Here is an 18055-nt window from a genome sequence, read left to right as displayed (position 1 = left end):
ATATCGTTCCACAGGTTAGCTAATAATAACATTTTCGTAAACCAAACAACTAGGGTGCCCATGAATTCTTGTAACGAGTCAAAATATGGGTGATGGATTTTAAAACTGTTGTACTATTGTTATAGCTTCCCAAAAAATGAAGAAAGGCGACATAAATGGCTCAGCAGTCTATATATGAAGTAGAAATACAAAAAAAAACAGTCTTCACTTCGAATCTTCCTGCTTTTATACTGCTTATTTCCGCTAATTATTAAAAGTCTTTATTAGTATCTTAAGGTCACAAACTGCGTAAGTTAAAACTTCAATACTAATCTGTGTTTAATAATCTTAGCAAATTCGGATTTGTCTCACATAGCTTAATCTCATAGTCACCCTATTAGAAAGGGACAGACAGCCTCCGTACTAACTGTTTCACTCGGCTCGTTTTTTGGGTTTATATACGCAGTCCTGTTTACTAATATTATGTCTATGGCCTTTGCACACAAAATTATGACAGGACCACTGATTAAAAAAACTTCTACGAAACACGAAAGTCACACAAACATACACCCCGAAATGCATGTTGAAAGTCTCCTAAAACATTTAAGCCGATATCACAAAATCAGTATCCTACATAGGCTACAAAACATTCAGTGTGCAAACCGCTTGAATTGCAACATGCACAATAATTAAGTAGTTTATCCAACATTATCGGTTTGGCATAACGCAACCGTATATTAATAATGATGCATGGACATACTGTTCTAATTAATCTGTGCTCTGGGATGCGCTGGCTTGGTTTTTGTAGTTATGGGGTGTTCTGGCTTTGGGGGTTTCAGTACTTTTATTGCAAGAGTTTGTCTATGTGCCTTAAGTAAATAGGTAAGATGAATGTATTGCAGGCCGAAACCAGATGGAAATAATAAAATGTGCAAGGAATGAGAATCATGACTTCATCATGAAACTGATAATTGATTAAATAGTAAGAGGGCGACCAAGGGACTGATGGCAGGACTGTGTGAAAGACGATATGGCTAGAAAGAATGTCACTTGTGAGGTGACGTCAGACAAGCAAATATGCAAATAAAATTAGGATCATCATCATCCTCTTGCCCTTGGCAAGAGGATGATGATAATTATCAAATGATAGCAAATAAAACTCTTGAGAATTTAGTTTTATTAGTACTCCTCTTGACTCACTAAGCTATATTCTATTTAAACGTAGGCCCAATCCGAATATCTAATTGATTAAACCTCTGCCAAACCCTTGACACAAAATAGGGTTGATCATATTACGTAATACAGTTGGCTTCTAATTATCTCATTTCACTAAGACTATGTGCTTTCAAATGATACTCCTAATTTGCTTCTCGGGTATATAATGCGAGGTATTGATATCAAAACATAGAGAGAACAGTTCGGAACATTAGACAGGTACATATAGTAGTACCTACATACTGTATCTAGCAGTAAATTTGGGCGTTCGCCAAATGCAATGCTCATCCATTATGTTGACTCGGCACTGCACGGGAAGTGGTGCGTTTTCGTTGTATACGGCAGGAAATGTTTAAGAGTAATTATTCGGTTTTATATATGGATAAGGCAGCATTTTTTCAACTAAACTCGTGTATTCGATGCGTTATCTGTGGAGCTCCATAAACTAATGCAATATCGCATAACGCCGGCAGTAATGCTTGCTTTGTATTGCAATGTTTCCCGGGCTCGATTCGTGAGTAAGGTCAACTTGCTTTTGGGGATTGTAGAAACTTTTACTAAGCCGCCCGCAGTCTGGAAGAAGGAAATATTACACTTCCAGGTAATATTACAGTCTGGAAGAAGACAATAATGGAAGGGTTTGTAAAGCCGGCGTCTCCTCAGCTTCGTTGGAATATGCAACTAAATCTAGCTCAATCGATAAGAAGAAGCTGAAATCGAGTCACCTACTTATACAATTTTAGGTTTTTTTTTTATCCGGAACTGCCAACTCATAAGTAGGCCTCCACACCTCCCGATCCCTCAAGTTCTGCCACATATCACGGCCGCAGGCATCCAGGTCTTCCCGTCGTCTCTTCCGGAGCCTCTCCCGTCTGTTGGAAAAATAAATACAAAAAGTGATTCCCGCATACAAATGGACACGCACCTCCCAACATACAGAGTAAATACAGCTCTCTAGAGTGTGCTCTGTGATTGAAGCATGTTACATGTCCGCTCGGGTCCATTTCACAAAATGCATGGATTTGGGTTACATGCCCGTGTTGCTATTGATCCGGATATGATTTCTAATTATGCTGAAGAGCTTTGGTCTTTGTGAGAAGGGTTTTTAAAAAATAGTTGGTTTCTCGGTGAAGGTAAATCGGCAGCTTCGTGTGGAAGAGGTGTGAATGTGAGAATAAAAACGCATATATTGAAACCTGGTCACAAAATATTACCTACTTATAAAAAGAAGTTAAAATTGTAAATAGGTCATCGTAATGGTATTTGGGGCTAATTAATGATTAATTCAGGAATTTTGAATAATAGAAAGATGATGGTAAAATCAACGGTTTTAATATTATAAACAGCGTTTGGGTGTATGAATATTTGTTTGTCTATCATGCAAATATAACTGAACGGATTTTAATGATACATGGATTTCACATCAGAATTACATATAGACAGAATACCATTTATCCTGGTGATGGAATGGAAGTAGTTCCTTCGGGAAGCGTGTGAAACCATGGCCAAGCTACAGTCAATGTACCAAAATTAACAGCATTGTCAGCTAGAAGGTGCAGAAACACAGAATTACTGCGTATTTACATACATGTTGTTAGGTACACCTACATATTCGCTTGAGTAACTTCACAAGGATTTCTACAACTACGGACTATTAAATGTTGGTACCTCAATGGTTTTAGTTACATTCCACGTTAAAGGATGAGCACAAACTGCATGTACACTACAGGACAGTGAAATGGGGTACTCCAAAATCTATATAATATGTGGTGAAACCGAGCATATAAGTATTATGTTGCTACTGAAAAGTGCCAAAATAGCTTTAGTCATCAAAACTGCACCCACAGCAGGAGTTTCAGAATTTTACTAGCTATATCCCATCTTGGTTGCTTCTGGAGCCTTTGAGTACCAAGGCTACGGTAACTCTTAATAATATTCCGAGCAGAAGTCTGTAGGTATTCTGAAGATATAATAAGTAGTACCTACAATACTCATTGGATGAGAGTACTAGACAAGATTTTAACAAATTCTTGCTGCGTTTGTTTCTTGGCACCAAAAACCTAAGTGCTATCCGCTGGACCATGAGTATCCATAAAAAGTTATTCAAGCGATTTCTTACATAATCAATCAACGTATCCAAGAGCAAGAGTCACCCTTAAACTTAATCACCAAAATGTAACTCAAAACTGCCCAGTTTCTGTACACTCGACTACAGTAAGTAAATACGAGCTTGGGAACTCTAGTCCGTGATTGTAGCGTGTTCGTGCGCCGACCGTTGAATGTTACGTATCACAGATTTGCCGTGCTGTCAAAGTTACTATCATATACCACAAAATTTTTAAGATGAGACTGGGTACTTGACCAGATTTTAACAGATTCTTGCTGCTTTTGTTTTATAGAAGGGCTGTAAAAGTTTGACCACGGATATCCATAATGAAGCTTTTTATTTAATGGAGCAATTTCTTAAATATTCAATCGAGGCTTTCAAGAGCAAGAATCACCCTAAAATTTAATCACCTAAAACTGCCCCAGTTTCTGCACACTCGAGTGTAGTAAGTAAATACGAGCTTGGGAACACTAGTTCGTGATTGTAGCGTGTTCGTGCGCCGACCGTTGAATGTTACGTATCACAGATTTGTTACTACATACCGGCTGTGCTGTCAAACGGGTTGATAAGAATTCCGGGAATTAAATTCATTTGGTACAGGCAAATTATTTTTCTTTGACGGATTCGTTTTATGGAGTTTTGTAAGTTCTATTGTCTGTGGAGGCTTATCATTAGCGATATGATTACTGTATATTGTAAACCATATTGTATTAGTCTGTAAGCCTTATTGAAATAAAATAAATAAAGTTCAGAAAATAAAGAAAACAAAACGTAATAACTTATTTACATACTGCGATTCAGCCTACTAATATTATAAACTCGAAAGTTTGTATCTATGTATTAATTGATGTTGTCCTCTACGGAAGTACTACCTGAACAACGTGAACCTTACCTGTAATAGAGCTATGTGGTACATAATTATGTACCACAGCTGGTAGCATAACAGAACAACATAGGCTACTTTTTATCCGGGTGAAACCGCTGGCAGGAGCTAGACTCATTAAAAAAACGATTCAAAAATAATTGGCGTTAAAATATCCCCCACAGAATAGTTAATTGCAGAAAAAGCCGGAACTGTCACCAGTCAAAAATATGACTCATATCAGTATCAATAACTGACACACAAAATTCCATCAGTACCGTTCAAGCACATTATCAATTCCATTCCTCGCAACTCGCTATTTAAGTAGCGAATCAAATAGATAGCACAGTTTAAAATATTCTCCTGTAAACAGTTGTGAAGCTACGTACTAACGTTCACACTACGTACTAACAATGTCACTTACACACGCATGTGCTCGATACACGAAACTCAGTACTGACAGCACCGATAAAAGTTTGTCGACTTCACATCTCATCATCATCTCCCGAGCCTTTTCCCAACTATGTTGGGGTCGGCTTCCAGTCCAACTGGATCCAGCTGAGTACCAGTGTTTTACAAGGAGCGATTGCTTATTCGACCTCCTCAAACCAGTTACACGGCAACCCCTTGGTTTAGACTGGCGTCAGACTTACTGGCTTCTGACTACCCGTAACGACTGCCAAAGATGTTCGCTGATAGCCAGGACCTACGGTTTAACGTGCCATTCGAAACACAGTCATTGGGTCCAAGATATACTTAGAAAGTACATACGAACTTAGAAAATTCGCATTGGTACTTGCCTGACCACGCAAATATGAGTATATTTGAGAGGTTGGCTCTTTACCCACTAGGCCACCACGGCTTCATAACTGTACATGTTTATTCTGTGTAGATGGTACATGGTACATAATATAGTGATATTTGTGCAACGTCATGCGGTGAGCGTCAATCTGGGACAGCGCTGCATGCGCTGAGGGGTACAATGTTTGCACAACGAATTCAGCGCTGAATGTCGCTGCAGCGGATTTTCGGTATGTTCTGTTTGTGTTTCATTTGTCTTAATTTGTGCGGTTTTTTTGACGATTTTCGATTGTTATGTATGATATTCGATGGAATCATCTTTAAAGAGGAATTCTTCCTAGTATGCGTTGTTCGAATAGCAGACCCCTTTTCATAAAGGGTCCCATCGTTTTTGCGATGGCATATTAAACTGTGAACAAACATCTTTCCCAATTCTTAAAAATTGCCATAAGCCAGAAAGCCTTCTAAAGTTTGAGATTAAGAAGCTCAGGTAGGCAGTCACGCCATAAAAACATGAAACAGATGCATTCAGAAAGACAAGAAACGAACTCTAGCATCCTTTGGAAAACCACCATTCTTCCATCCTCTGACCTTTTTTCCCCAACTATGTTGGGGTCGGCTTCCAGTCTAACAGGATGTAGCTGAGTACCAGTGCTTTACAAGGAGCGACTGCCCTATCCGACCCCCTCAACCCAGTTATACGGGAAACCCAATACCCCTTGGTTAGACTGGTGTTAGACTTACTGGCTTCTGACTACCCGTAACGACTGCCAAGGATGTCCAATGACACTAACCTTATTCAGAAGTAAGTATTGGTTTACGAGGTAACAAACGAAATTTTAAGTACTAAACTGTTTAATGAACACGAGTTTTCATCCAATAGGCATGCAATAGTAGAAGAGTAAGTGAGTGGCTTTGAAACACGAACAAATATTCAGTTTCAAATCCGCGCCAGTAAACTGATCAAATTGCAAACTGTTGCGAACAAAATACCTGAAGTTGGGGTGTAGTTAGGTATTTGATCTCACAAAAGTGGGTGAGCTATACTCGTGTGTGTAAATGTATATTCATCACTTTATTCGTCGTGGCAACCCCTCGACTACTATCTGTCAGGTTAAAACGAAAGAAGAAGATAGTTTTTTTTTCTTTTGCAAGTCGCTAGAAGATAGTTATAGGGCTAGGTACCGAATCTTTTGTACAGTTGACAGCTGTCAATTTCAAGAAATATTTTGAAAGCAGTTTAAGTTCATGCTGACTAACAGGACTGTCAACTGCACCAAAATACGGTCAGACTATACATGTGTACTATTTATTTAGGCTTTATTGCTCTTAGATACACTTTTCATACATAACATTGAAAGTTGATGTACAAAGGCGACCCTAATCCAGATATGGATTCTCTTACAGCAAACCTATACATACCTACAATTACATAAATGATACAATTTATCTGGGGGCACGGCAGTGCCCCAGCCAAGTCTCGAGCAAAACGGGCACGGCCGTACCATCTTTTCTCGAAGCGATTCGCGGCTGTTTCGCCCCCCCTATATCTTCGACGTGGACAAAGCTAGGAGTTTAGGTTTTCGGTGAATAATAGTAGGCATTAGAACAAGCTTAAGTTCGAAATTACATGCCAATTGAATTAATAGTTTAGGAGTTACGGTCGATCAAAGTTACACCATTTTGTCACTCACTGACTCACTGACAGATCATCAAAAATCTAAGGTACTTCTAGCAGACTTAGAAACTTCAATTTTTGCACCAAGATAGGTCATTAGCCACATATAAAGGAAAAATTATAAAAACATTAAAAAATAATATGCCATAGAAAACAATTTTATATTTGCGGTTTGGCAAGAACATTATGTATGGATTTTGACTGCATTGTTAACTTTGTTCGTTGTTTAAGTACCTATTCAATTGGATGAATACATACATAGAATAGAAAAGAGTAATATAAATGTAATACATAGACTATCATTAATACAAATTAATACATAAAGTTCATAATTCATTAAATTATTAAAGCTAAAACTCCATTGTATTGCGATAAATATTGTATGCGCGCTCGATAGATGGCGTTGTACCTGTCTGAATCGCGCTATGGTTTCGTTACAAAGCGCAGTCTAAGTAGTACTTCAAAATAATTCGATAATTTTCATTTGATAGCGCCATCTGTCTATGAAAAACCATTTCGAAACTAAAAAATATTGTAGTGATAATCAGTGGTACCAACTCTACGTCTTTTTACGTAGATCTACGTACTTTAAACCTTTCTTGCGAACCTACGAACTTTAGTCCCAGAATCTACGTATTTTCTATCAAAATTGTTCAAATTTGCAAAATAGACTGAATGGGCATAATTACCTTTACTTTCGCAAAAAAAAAAAAAATAAACGTTCCGTTTCATACTAACGCACACCCCTCGCCTCGCCACTCAACACGTCGCGCCATTCATTTGAAACGGAGGAGCCATAAATAAAAAAAAAAATGAAATGTGACGTGACCGTCCAAAGTGTCAAAGTGAATCTTCATAACCTAAAAAAATATTATTTTTCAACTTCCCGCTCAATTTAATAAAAAAATAATAATTTAAATAAAGTGATGATAGGTACTGAAAGTAAACTTGTTTAAATTAACTACAGGTGGTATAAGTTTACCAGAATCTCATGGCAAATAAGCCAAACTTTATACACAAATATATTAAAATCCATTCATTATTTAACCTTATTTATTTCATACCCTATGTGCAAATATATAAATATCTATATAAATAAATGATTTTATATTTGCATATTTGCCATGAGATTCTGGTAGACCTATAATTCATAGATTTTTTGTTTGCTCACAGTAATTTATTTTTAAATTTATTGTTTGTCTGCTGTCTACTACTTTTAGGGTAATATAAATTTTTGTTTTATTTACTTTTACCTACCCTACTCTCTTAATTTCACTCAGAAAAAAAGTACGTAGATCTACGTATTTTCTATATGGCAATTTCACATTTCTACATAATTTTCTTTATCTGACCTACGCCTTTTTTAAAATCCGAGTTGGCAACACTGGTGATAATTGATATTCGGAACTTTACGTGTTATTTAGTTTAGTTATAGTTTGTAAGTTATAGTTCGGCCATTCAGAGAATGCGTTCCTGACACGTCGCGATTGAACTGACTGAATTATAACATTCATTGATTATTGATATAATAATGTTGTTTTAATGCTCCTCAATTGTTAAAACGGTAAACAACCAGCAAAAATATTTTTATCGTAACTGCAACGCCATTGCAAAGTTACGTCGTCAGTTCAATCGCGACGTGTCAGGAACGCATTCTCTGAATGGCCGAACTATAGTAGATAATATTTATTTATGTAGTTAGTTATTTGTTAGTTAGTTTAGTTCTATTTAGTTTGTTAGTTATTTATTATACATATATATATGCATATATATATAAGTTTAAGCCCTATTAATATATTGTTATAGTAGTAATTGTAAATATAGTGTAATGGAACGTGAAATATTGTACATAAATGGCGACCTTTGTCCACACAGAGTCATCTCTATTTCTGGAGATGGGTCGCGTTTATTTCATTCGTTGTCGTACTGCATGTATGGGAGTTTTCAGTCGTCAAACGATATTAGGCGTGCTGTCGTCCATTATGTAGTGGAGAATTGGGATGATATGCAAGTCTATACCTACGACGAACGTGGAGACGTTTATATCAATGCAGATATGTATTCAGCTGCAATGCTGAAAACAATCACCTATGGATCCGTATTCGAACTTAAAGCGGCCGCTGCATTGTATCCCTTTATTTTCCAAGTTTACCAAAATGGTCGTTTGCAGGGATCATTCGGTGATGATCCTAGGAAACCAGTGAAACGTTTACGATTTACTGGGAATTTTTTAGGAGGTCATTATGAAGTACTCGTTCCCGATAATTATTCCATAGATCTTCAGGTAGATGAAAATACTTCTGATTCTCCTAGTTCGACCCAAGCTAGTGAAAAAAATTGTAGTGAAAAAGTAATCGACTCCGAAGTATACATCGCCCAGACTTGTCTTCCTTAGAAGTAACGAAGCCTCAGAGAAGAAACAAAAGAGATAGAGAATGGGTTCTAAGCAAAGCAGTAGCTGAAGTCCAAGAAATTATGAGTCACCTAAAAAAAAAGAAAGAAATACACTTCCAAAAATAAATGAGATCCCACCAAAAACATTAAATGTAAAAAAATGCCAAGTCTCTCGATGCAGTCTTTCCAGCGTAAAAAGTTTTGAGATCTCATAAAAGCCAAGTCCTATTCAAAATATTTTGTAGTTATAAATCAACATTTAGTAATTGTATCAATAGTTTTCTTTATATTATAATTATAGTGACTTGGCAATGAGCACAAGAAGAAACAAATAAAACGGCATATTTGGAGGAGTTGAAAGTTACAGTTGCGTAAACATTAATATCACAAAATTAATTTTCTTTTGGTTTATCCGTGTCGTCCCAACCGAATTTCGGCAACGGCAGTCAGTCTTAGTGTAATCTCGATTCATTTACTTTCATAAAGCGATGGCCCGTAAGGTATTCTTAATTATTGTATTGGAGCATGTAGTCGGTAGCGACCATCATGATTCACACATAACAAATAATCTGATCACTGGTCTCGTCAGTAACATTTGCACACAATTCCAGGCAGCAAGCAGCTTTTAATTTGTCCTCATTGCCAAGTCACTATAATTATAATATAAAGAAAACTATTGATACAATTACTAAATGTTGATTTATAACTACAAAATATTTTGAATAGGACTTGGCTTTTATGAGATCTCAAAACTTTTTACGATGGAAAGACTGCATCGAGAGACTTGGCATTTTTTTACATTTAATGTTTTTGGTGGGATTTGAATTTCAAAAACTTAAAACATGATACCTCTTAATATCAATATCGATTCAAAGCATGACCTAAAATATTCCCAGTAAACGATCAAGATATAACAGCCGTTATAAATTTTAAAAGCAATAAATTCAGTTCTTACATTAAATATAATATCAGGACTAAATTCAGAAGCAATTTGTTAGGAAAACACTCAAGCTGACTAAGTGAGGGCTCGCTCAAAATTTAATGGCCTCCCCCTCTTCACTCTTTACATATTTATTACAATCTTGGCTTTTGTTTCTTTGTGTAGTCGGTTTAGATGTTAAAACATACTACCTTGTAGTGGTACATTTTGTGTCCTTTTAAGAATAAATCCAAGTTGGGGTTAACATTTGCAAGTCTAAAATAATAAGTTGTGGAATCGGTTCACAATCTACACAATTATGAACTAAAAGACCAATTTTAATAAATATTTCGTTGTTTTTTAGCCCACTTTTCGAGGAACGTTTTTATCTAGGTGCGAGAAGTAGTTCCTACGGTACATACGTGGGTAAAACTATTGACCGAAGCTGGCAGTTTCTAAACTCACAATAGGCATGATGACAAATTTTTAAATTCCTTTGTATGATGTAGGTATACGTCTATTTTATATGAAAAATTATTAATTTTAAGAAAATGCGAAGTTTTTTTATCAAATAATTGCATTTTTCTCTGTCCACTTTGAATCCAGCGCGAAAACGCTTGTCAGTGTCATGTCGTCACTTGTGACGTCACGACTGAAATTACAAGACGCAAGTAAACAACGCTCGTGCAATAATTAAGTTTTTTGTGTTATTAAATATGAATTCGAAAGGGCATAGGTGTTGTGGGGTCCCCCAGTGTAAGAACACATTCAAAACAACTCCTGATAAGTTATTTGTGTACGTTCCTCACAATAAAAAAATACGAAACAAGTGGCTTAAACTTGCAAAGCGAGATTCAAAAGCAATATTGCCCAGGGTACAACTTTATTTTTGTGAAGATCACTTTGATGTAAGTTATTACATAGTTCTTTAGATTCTAGCATAGTTTATAATGTAAATAACTATTTCGAGGTTAGGTTTCATCTCTTATTGTTTTTTAATTAAACTAGTATACTTACATGGAAGTTTTAACATTTCTAAATTCAGCTGAACAAAAATCTTTATTTGATGCCAAAAACTTTCCCAGCATTATGATATCAATTCTAGGTAAATTAGCGCTGTTTGCCTTGATAAATCCGGGCTCCATAACTCGTGTTATAAACAATTAATTAATTAAAAACAAAGATCGCAGTGGAAGTTCACAATAACGAAATGTGACGTTCTCGCGCTTTCGCGTGAGTTGTTTTCAGAGATGACGTCACGAGCTCTGATTGGTGTTCAAGATATCATGGCGGATTGCCTTATTTCGTAATTTTATTTTATAAAAATACATATTAATCACATTATTAATAAAGAAAACAATGCGCGTTTTATATTCCAAGCTTCAAGTTTAATTTAATAAATATATTATTTTAATGATTTTTGATTACTGTCATCATGCCTATTCTACTAAGTTGTCAAAATCAAACACAATGCTATTGATGATGACAATAATAAAAGAATGTACGCATATCACTTTTAATCTAAGATGTTGAGTGTACTTGAAAGAGTAATAATTTTCCATGACAAACGGCAACACATACCAGATTACAGTCAGTCAGTTACAAAACCTACCCTTTTCCCCATATATCATGATCCTACGCTGATAAAAATTTGAAGGTACGAGTATTAACGTTATCTTTCCGAGCCATAACAATGCATTCCTTATCAGTCTTCAGCTTATATTAATAGAAACAAAATCGTTTAAATATTCTAATGAAAGGTTTTATCATAAACGTTCGCCATTAGAGCTTATTTCGCTAGCGAAATATTAAAACTGAATAACTCTCATAAAGTAGACTTTGTTTAGTGGTTGGTTCCGCCGCGGCGATTTTCTTATTAAAGGAGTTTAATTAAAATTGAAAATTGCTGTGTGGTTTCTGACTATAGTTACTTTGCATACCAGTGTAGTTGATATACTTTGAGCTTTGAAAAGTAAGTTTACTTACGATGTTTATAAAAGGTTCTGAAAATAATGAAGATAAGACTTAATAATTAGGTAATATATTTTGAATCATCGTTGCAAACAGACACAAAATCTGTTTGTGGGTCACTTAAACGGACAAACTTTAGCTTGTTTTTTGGCTAAGACGCAAAGCTGTCAAGGCAGACACTTCACTGGAGGTTACAAGAGTGAGAATTTAAATATGGTCACAAATCTACAAGTCGTGGATTTTCTGAGAGAACGACCTGAGCGCTCTAACGATAACAAAGTACGACAAAACCTGACCATAGGATCTGATACTCATTGATTATGGTTGGTGTTGATTAGGTACATTAAAAAGTATTTCAAAAAAGTATTTCACATTACATACTTGAAACACAGATAAGCAATGTCACAATGAAATATATATGACACAAATAAAATATTACGATACCAAACAACGTCTGTCAAATCATAAATTATTTCCATAATCCGAAAAAATCGCGCCAACAGAACCATACCTTAAGCAATTTCAATTTCCAAGCGGCGCGACTGCCTCTCCACGGATACATTAAGCACTTAACTATCACTGTCTGCTTACTCTCAACTTGTGCCGTTTTATTATAAAACCCAGCTTTTTTTGTATATCTACACTTTTTCCTGTGGATATTTCATTTAAATTAATACTATTTTTAGGCGTATCTAAGTTAGAGGCGGCGTTATGAAAACTTTTCTGGGTTTTATTTTAATCATCGAGGTGGTTCTCGTTACGGTAAATGTAGCTAGCAGGACTTACGGCCCGCCAAAGCTGTAAGTAGACATTAGATATGTTAAGCTGAAGACTGGTCGTTGCAGAACAAGTTGATGGGACTCTTTTTGTCTGAAACGGTATATAGGCTTGTGTATTTGCGAGGCAAAGACACGCGGGTCAGCGCTGAAAACCAGAGCGCCTGTTGTCTCGTGCCTGCGTGCGCGAGGCACAGCATTTATGCTGAGCGCTGGCCCTTTTTCACAAGGTGACGCAACTGCAGCGTTTTTCTGTGTATATATTTGTTTCGTTAATAGTTTTGATGCTTTTGCTTCTTTTGTGTAAATCAATGGTTATTCTTTCTTTCATATTCTAAGTGTATCTTTGGAAGGAAATGGAAAACCTGTGTCCTTCAATGGAACAGTTAAAAAGGTTGATGGTGATGGTCTTTTGTCATTAGAGAGATCATCGACCCGATCCTTCATAAACCGTTTTTCTCATCTTTATGAACTTGTTTCATTAATAAATTAACAACGAAGCTAATAAAAATGAAGTAACGTAACAGAACGGCCATTATTAAAATTACTTTTTTCGCTCATAAAGAAATTTTAATGTATTTCATTTATGAACTTTTGTAGTCGTGCTAATCTAGACTGAAGGAATTATTAATACGTAGTTTTTTTTAGGACGTAGAAACCACGAGATAAGGAAAGATGTCTTTCGACTTATGATTGGAAGCAGCAACCTCTATTCATTCCCCTTTTCTTGTGTGAAATCATCAAATGACTCTTCCCACTGTGGGTACAGCGTGAGGGAGTGTCAGATTCTTGCTGACTAAAACCCACCATGTTCCTTCTTAAGGTGTCTGCCCACTATCCCGTAGCATGCCATGACCGTACTAGGACCGTTTCAGACAAAAAACTATTCTTTGTATTGAGAAGTATGAGACTATGCAAACTAGACCGTTCCGTCACCGGCCGACACCGTAGCGTGCCATGCACGGGCCGTTAACTATTTTTCTGAGGGAATATTTTGCCGGTGCGGATACGCTACGTGCATGGCACGCGACGCTGCTAGACCGCTGCGCGCAGGCGGCTAAACGGTGGCTAAGCGGGCAGTCGAGTGTTTTTTGGGCATTCCTCTTCCTTTTCATCCAAAATTATAGCAATCATTGCCAGTTGTTCAATCGTTCGTTTCCTTGTAGCCATAACTATTTCAATATTTCACCACTTTAACGCGTCTACGCAACACTGATATTTGTATTAGAATGAACCGATGCTTTACGAGTGTATTGAAAGAATTCCTGCCGTTTTACAAACGGGCATTATACAGATTAAATACGGGTTGTAAACGGGTTCAGAACGCTGTCGGCCCGCTTAAGTGGGCGATATAGAGCGTATCGGATCTCATTCCGTGCTGGATACGTTCCTAGCACGGTCATGGCATGCTACGGGATAGTGGGCAGACATCTTTAAGCCTTTCGGGTACCAATGCCGCAGTAACTTTGGAACAATCCTGTAACCCATTCTGCTTGCAACTTGCAGCTTATTTATTAGTAACACTGTGTTAGAATCATACCTTAACAAAATCCTTAAGAAAAAAAGTTTTCTCAAAAATATATCCATTTCTCACTGTCCACGAAGCTAGATCGGACCAACATCCAAATACTCAGAACTTCTCCACTCTATAGTAGGGGAGGCAAGGGTGCTAAATCGGGAGTGACTCGAGCGTCGATGAGACCTATTAGATTGCGAAGCTTAGATGATAAGAAGAAAAAAATGTCCTGACATACACACACTTTCATCGGTGGGTGGAGCGGTTATAAACTTTCAAAAATGTAAAAAAAAACAGTTGCATGGACATACTGGAGCGCGTCAGATATTAATAGCATGCACGTCCTACGTCATTTTGAAAACATACGTATATTAATCTGACTGTTTCCATGGTGGGGGTGGTAGTAGGTAAGGGTTAAAAATGGGAAAAAAAATAATTTTATCGAGCGCGTCAGATTATCAAAAGGGGTGTTAAGTGAACCAAAACGAAGGCTCTTATGCAATAATCTGACGATTTAGACGTGACCTAAACTCGTGGCCATTATTTGAAATTGCAAAAAAAAATCGCCATTTTGAAATACTCGAGCGCGTCAGATTAAAATATATATGGTTCATTTATGTACCCTTAACGTAATCATCTTATAATCTGACGATTATCTGGAGGAGTTCGCTTAATCTGGCAATGGAAAGTTTTTTTGCAAACCTTTTAACAAATTGAAGAACTGAAAAAATTGCAAGTAAATAAAGCAGTATGTATTCTTTGAAGTACAAAACTTTTATTTATAAGCAAATAAGTATGAAAAACATAAAGGACAATGGACACAAATATACGGAACCTGGTACACTCCACCAATAGCAATGTCATACATATCATTGTATAGGCCTTTTTATCTAGAACAACCTTTAATATGACTGCTTTGTTGACGTTTGCCCGTCCTGAGATATAGATCAAAAAGTGTGTAAAAGTTAAAACTAAATAATCCATTGATATCTCAAGTTTTTAAAGGAATATCTAAGTGCTACTACGAGTATGTCTTCTAAGTACTACTTGCTGTGCCCGTTAGGGTTCATAATTGTTACTATAATTTTGCATTTCAACCTTATACTGTACCAACTGGATATTGGGCGTAATGATAAACCCCACCAATAGCAAAGTCAAATACATCGTTGGATAGGTCTTTTCAACTAGAATAACGTTTACTCTGACAGCTTTGTTCTAATGTTTGTCCGTTCTGAGATATAGATAAAAACAAATTAAAACTAATAATAATCAATACTGTAACCTAATTTTCTTTGAAAAATTAACACCAATGTCGATGTTTTTTTAATTTTGTTATAATCATTATTTAAGTCGTGGTGGCTTAGTGGGTAAAAAACATACATACATACATACATTACATACATTTCTATAATAATTACATTTAATTATAATGACATTGATAAATAAATATACATGTGTCATAGTCATAAACAATACAATAGAATCTATAATAACATGGCTTGACGGAAATAATCTACGCGTAAATCTTACAAAAACTAATTTTATTCAATGTAATACACATAGATAAATCTAAATAATCTGCCTAGCCTTTTTCCCAGCTATTTTCATACAAAAAAAATACGTATAAATTTGACTTAAATTATTAGTTTAAAACCATCCAGTAGAGTTGCGCGTTGCCACTCTTGCAGAACAGATAGAAAGAGATAGCAGTTGCTTTCATTGATGAAGCGACACTACGCGAGTAATTTGTGAACCACGTTATGCAGAGTAGAGCCAATGTTAACCGGATGACTAGGCCACCACGACCTGTATAAAAAAGGCGAAGTATACGAAACGGCATTTCTCGGTATCACGATAGACAAACAACGCAACTGGAAGGCACACGTATTTAACGAAAGTATCCAATAAAATGAATCGTCTTCGTTAAAAACAATATATCTGCATACCATGGCCAGTAACTTCCTGAGATTAGCGAGTTCAAACAAAAAAACTCTTCAGCTTTATAATATTAGTGTAGATTATTTAAGACCCAAAATGTACTAACACTTATTGCAAATGAATTGAATTGAAAAAAGAGAGAGAGGAATAGAAACTTGGGAGGAGAATACCGGCATCACGTAGCTGCACGCTTTAAACTTTATCGATTAATTTTTCTTACTTCGGCTTACGGGAATCGTCAGATTTTATATTTTTCGTGAACGTTGAATTACTCCCTTCAAAATAAAAAAAAAATAGCCGCGCTCGAGAAAGTCAAGATGACGTTTTTTTTTACAAGTTTGTAACCTTCCTACTTCTTATCGTCAATCGCAAATTGTCAGATTAGTGGAATATACACTTTTTAGCATATAACTAACTTACCCTATCTTAATCTGACGCGCTGGAGAATGTCAGATGATAATTTTTTTTTTACTAATCTGATCCTTTATTCTAGACGCGCGGCTGCATATACAGGGCTTATATTTGGTGGAGGTGTTAAATGGGGTAATAGGTACCTCCCTATATACTAATCTGCCGCGCTTGAGTAAATCCCAAAATCCCTTCTAGGCCTCCCCTACTACTAAGAGTAAATGTACACTGCAGACTAAACAGTCGGCTGACAGATGACCCGATAGAGGACATTTTTTAGGGTTCTGTACCCAAAGGGTAAAACGGAACCCTATTGTTTTCGCTCCTCTGTCCGTCCGTCCATCCGTCCGTCTGTCTGTCACCAGGCTGTATCTCATAAACCGTGATAGTTAGAGAGTTGAAATTTTCACAAATGATATATTTTCTGTTGCCGCTAAAACAACAAATACTGAAAACTAGAATATAATAAATATTTTGGGGGGCTCCCATACAACAAAGGTAATTTTTTGCTCATTTTTGCTCGATATCCATAAATATATCTAGAATATTAGTTTGGCTGCTACGGAACCCTACGTGCACGAGTCTGACTCGCACTTGGCCGGGTTTTTTAGAAAATTGATTCTAATCAAAGTTTTCAGTCGGTCTGATACGCCTAAATACCTTATCTTTGTAATGTGCGTGCAATTAATCGTCATACTGATCTATGAGCCCAAACAAACTATCGGTCGACTGAAAGTTTGCAGTATGCAACTCTAAACGTATTCCTAAGCGAATTTCAAACAGCTTTCAACTAAGTTTCGTTTCAGATAGAATTTTAAATCGGATAAGATATAGGTATCGAGTTTATAAGTTCTAAGTAAATGGAGCTCCTCATTCGATTTGAGAGCCAGCGTGAAAAATGGAAAGATATCGCGTCTGGTAATTGGCTCGCAGTGTTACAGATGGATTGCTTGAACAGATTTGAAAAGTGAAAGTCATTATGCTTTATTAGAGCAGATGGGGAGGTAATTTATTGATAATAGTTAGAATAATGTGGAGGATTTTAAAGGATATTTAGTTAGCAAAACTGACGGATACGACACTGACGGATGTAAATTCCCTTTTTTTATTGGCGATCAATGGACAATTCTTTTTCATGCCGTTTGCAGATGATATGATCTAATTAGATTGTTTTTTTTTCAGCGATAATTATTCCGGTTATCATACAATATTTTACTAAAGCTTACTAGCAAAATATCGATAGGTAATCTAGACTAGAGCCTTTGAACTGCACATAGAACAACTCTATTATCTTTATTAAGCTATGAAAGCCCAGAAATATAACATCGTTTAAAGAAGCAATAAGTGGCTTTATAACAACATTAACTTTAGGATCAGAACAAAAAGGCAAGGTTTATATGTAATGGACACTTTCGAGTTTAACGTTCCTTTTACGATTGTCCCTTGATGTCATAGAATGATGTTCCTCGCAATCGCTTATCAGGTCTTAAG

This window comes from Helicoverpa zea, chromosome 24 (genome assembly GCF_022581195.2).
Source record: "Helicoverpa zea isolate HzStark_Cry1AcR chromosome 24, ilHelZeax1.1, whole genome shotgun sequence".
Lineage (NCBI taxonomy): Eukaryota > Metazoa > Arthropoda > Insecta > Lepidoptera > Noctuidae > Helicoverpa > Helicoverpa zea.
The sequence above is the reverse complement of the archived record's forward strand: the minus strand, read 5'-3'. Positions refer to the sequence as shown.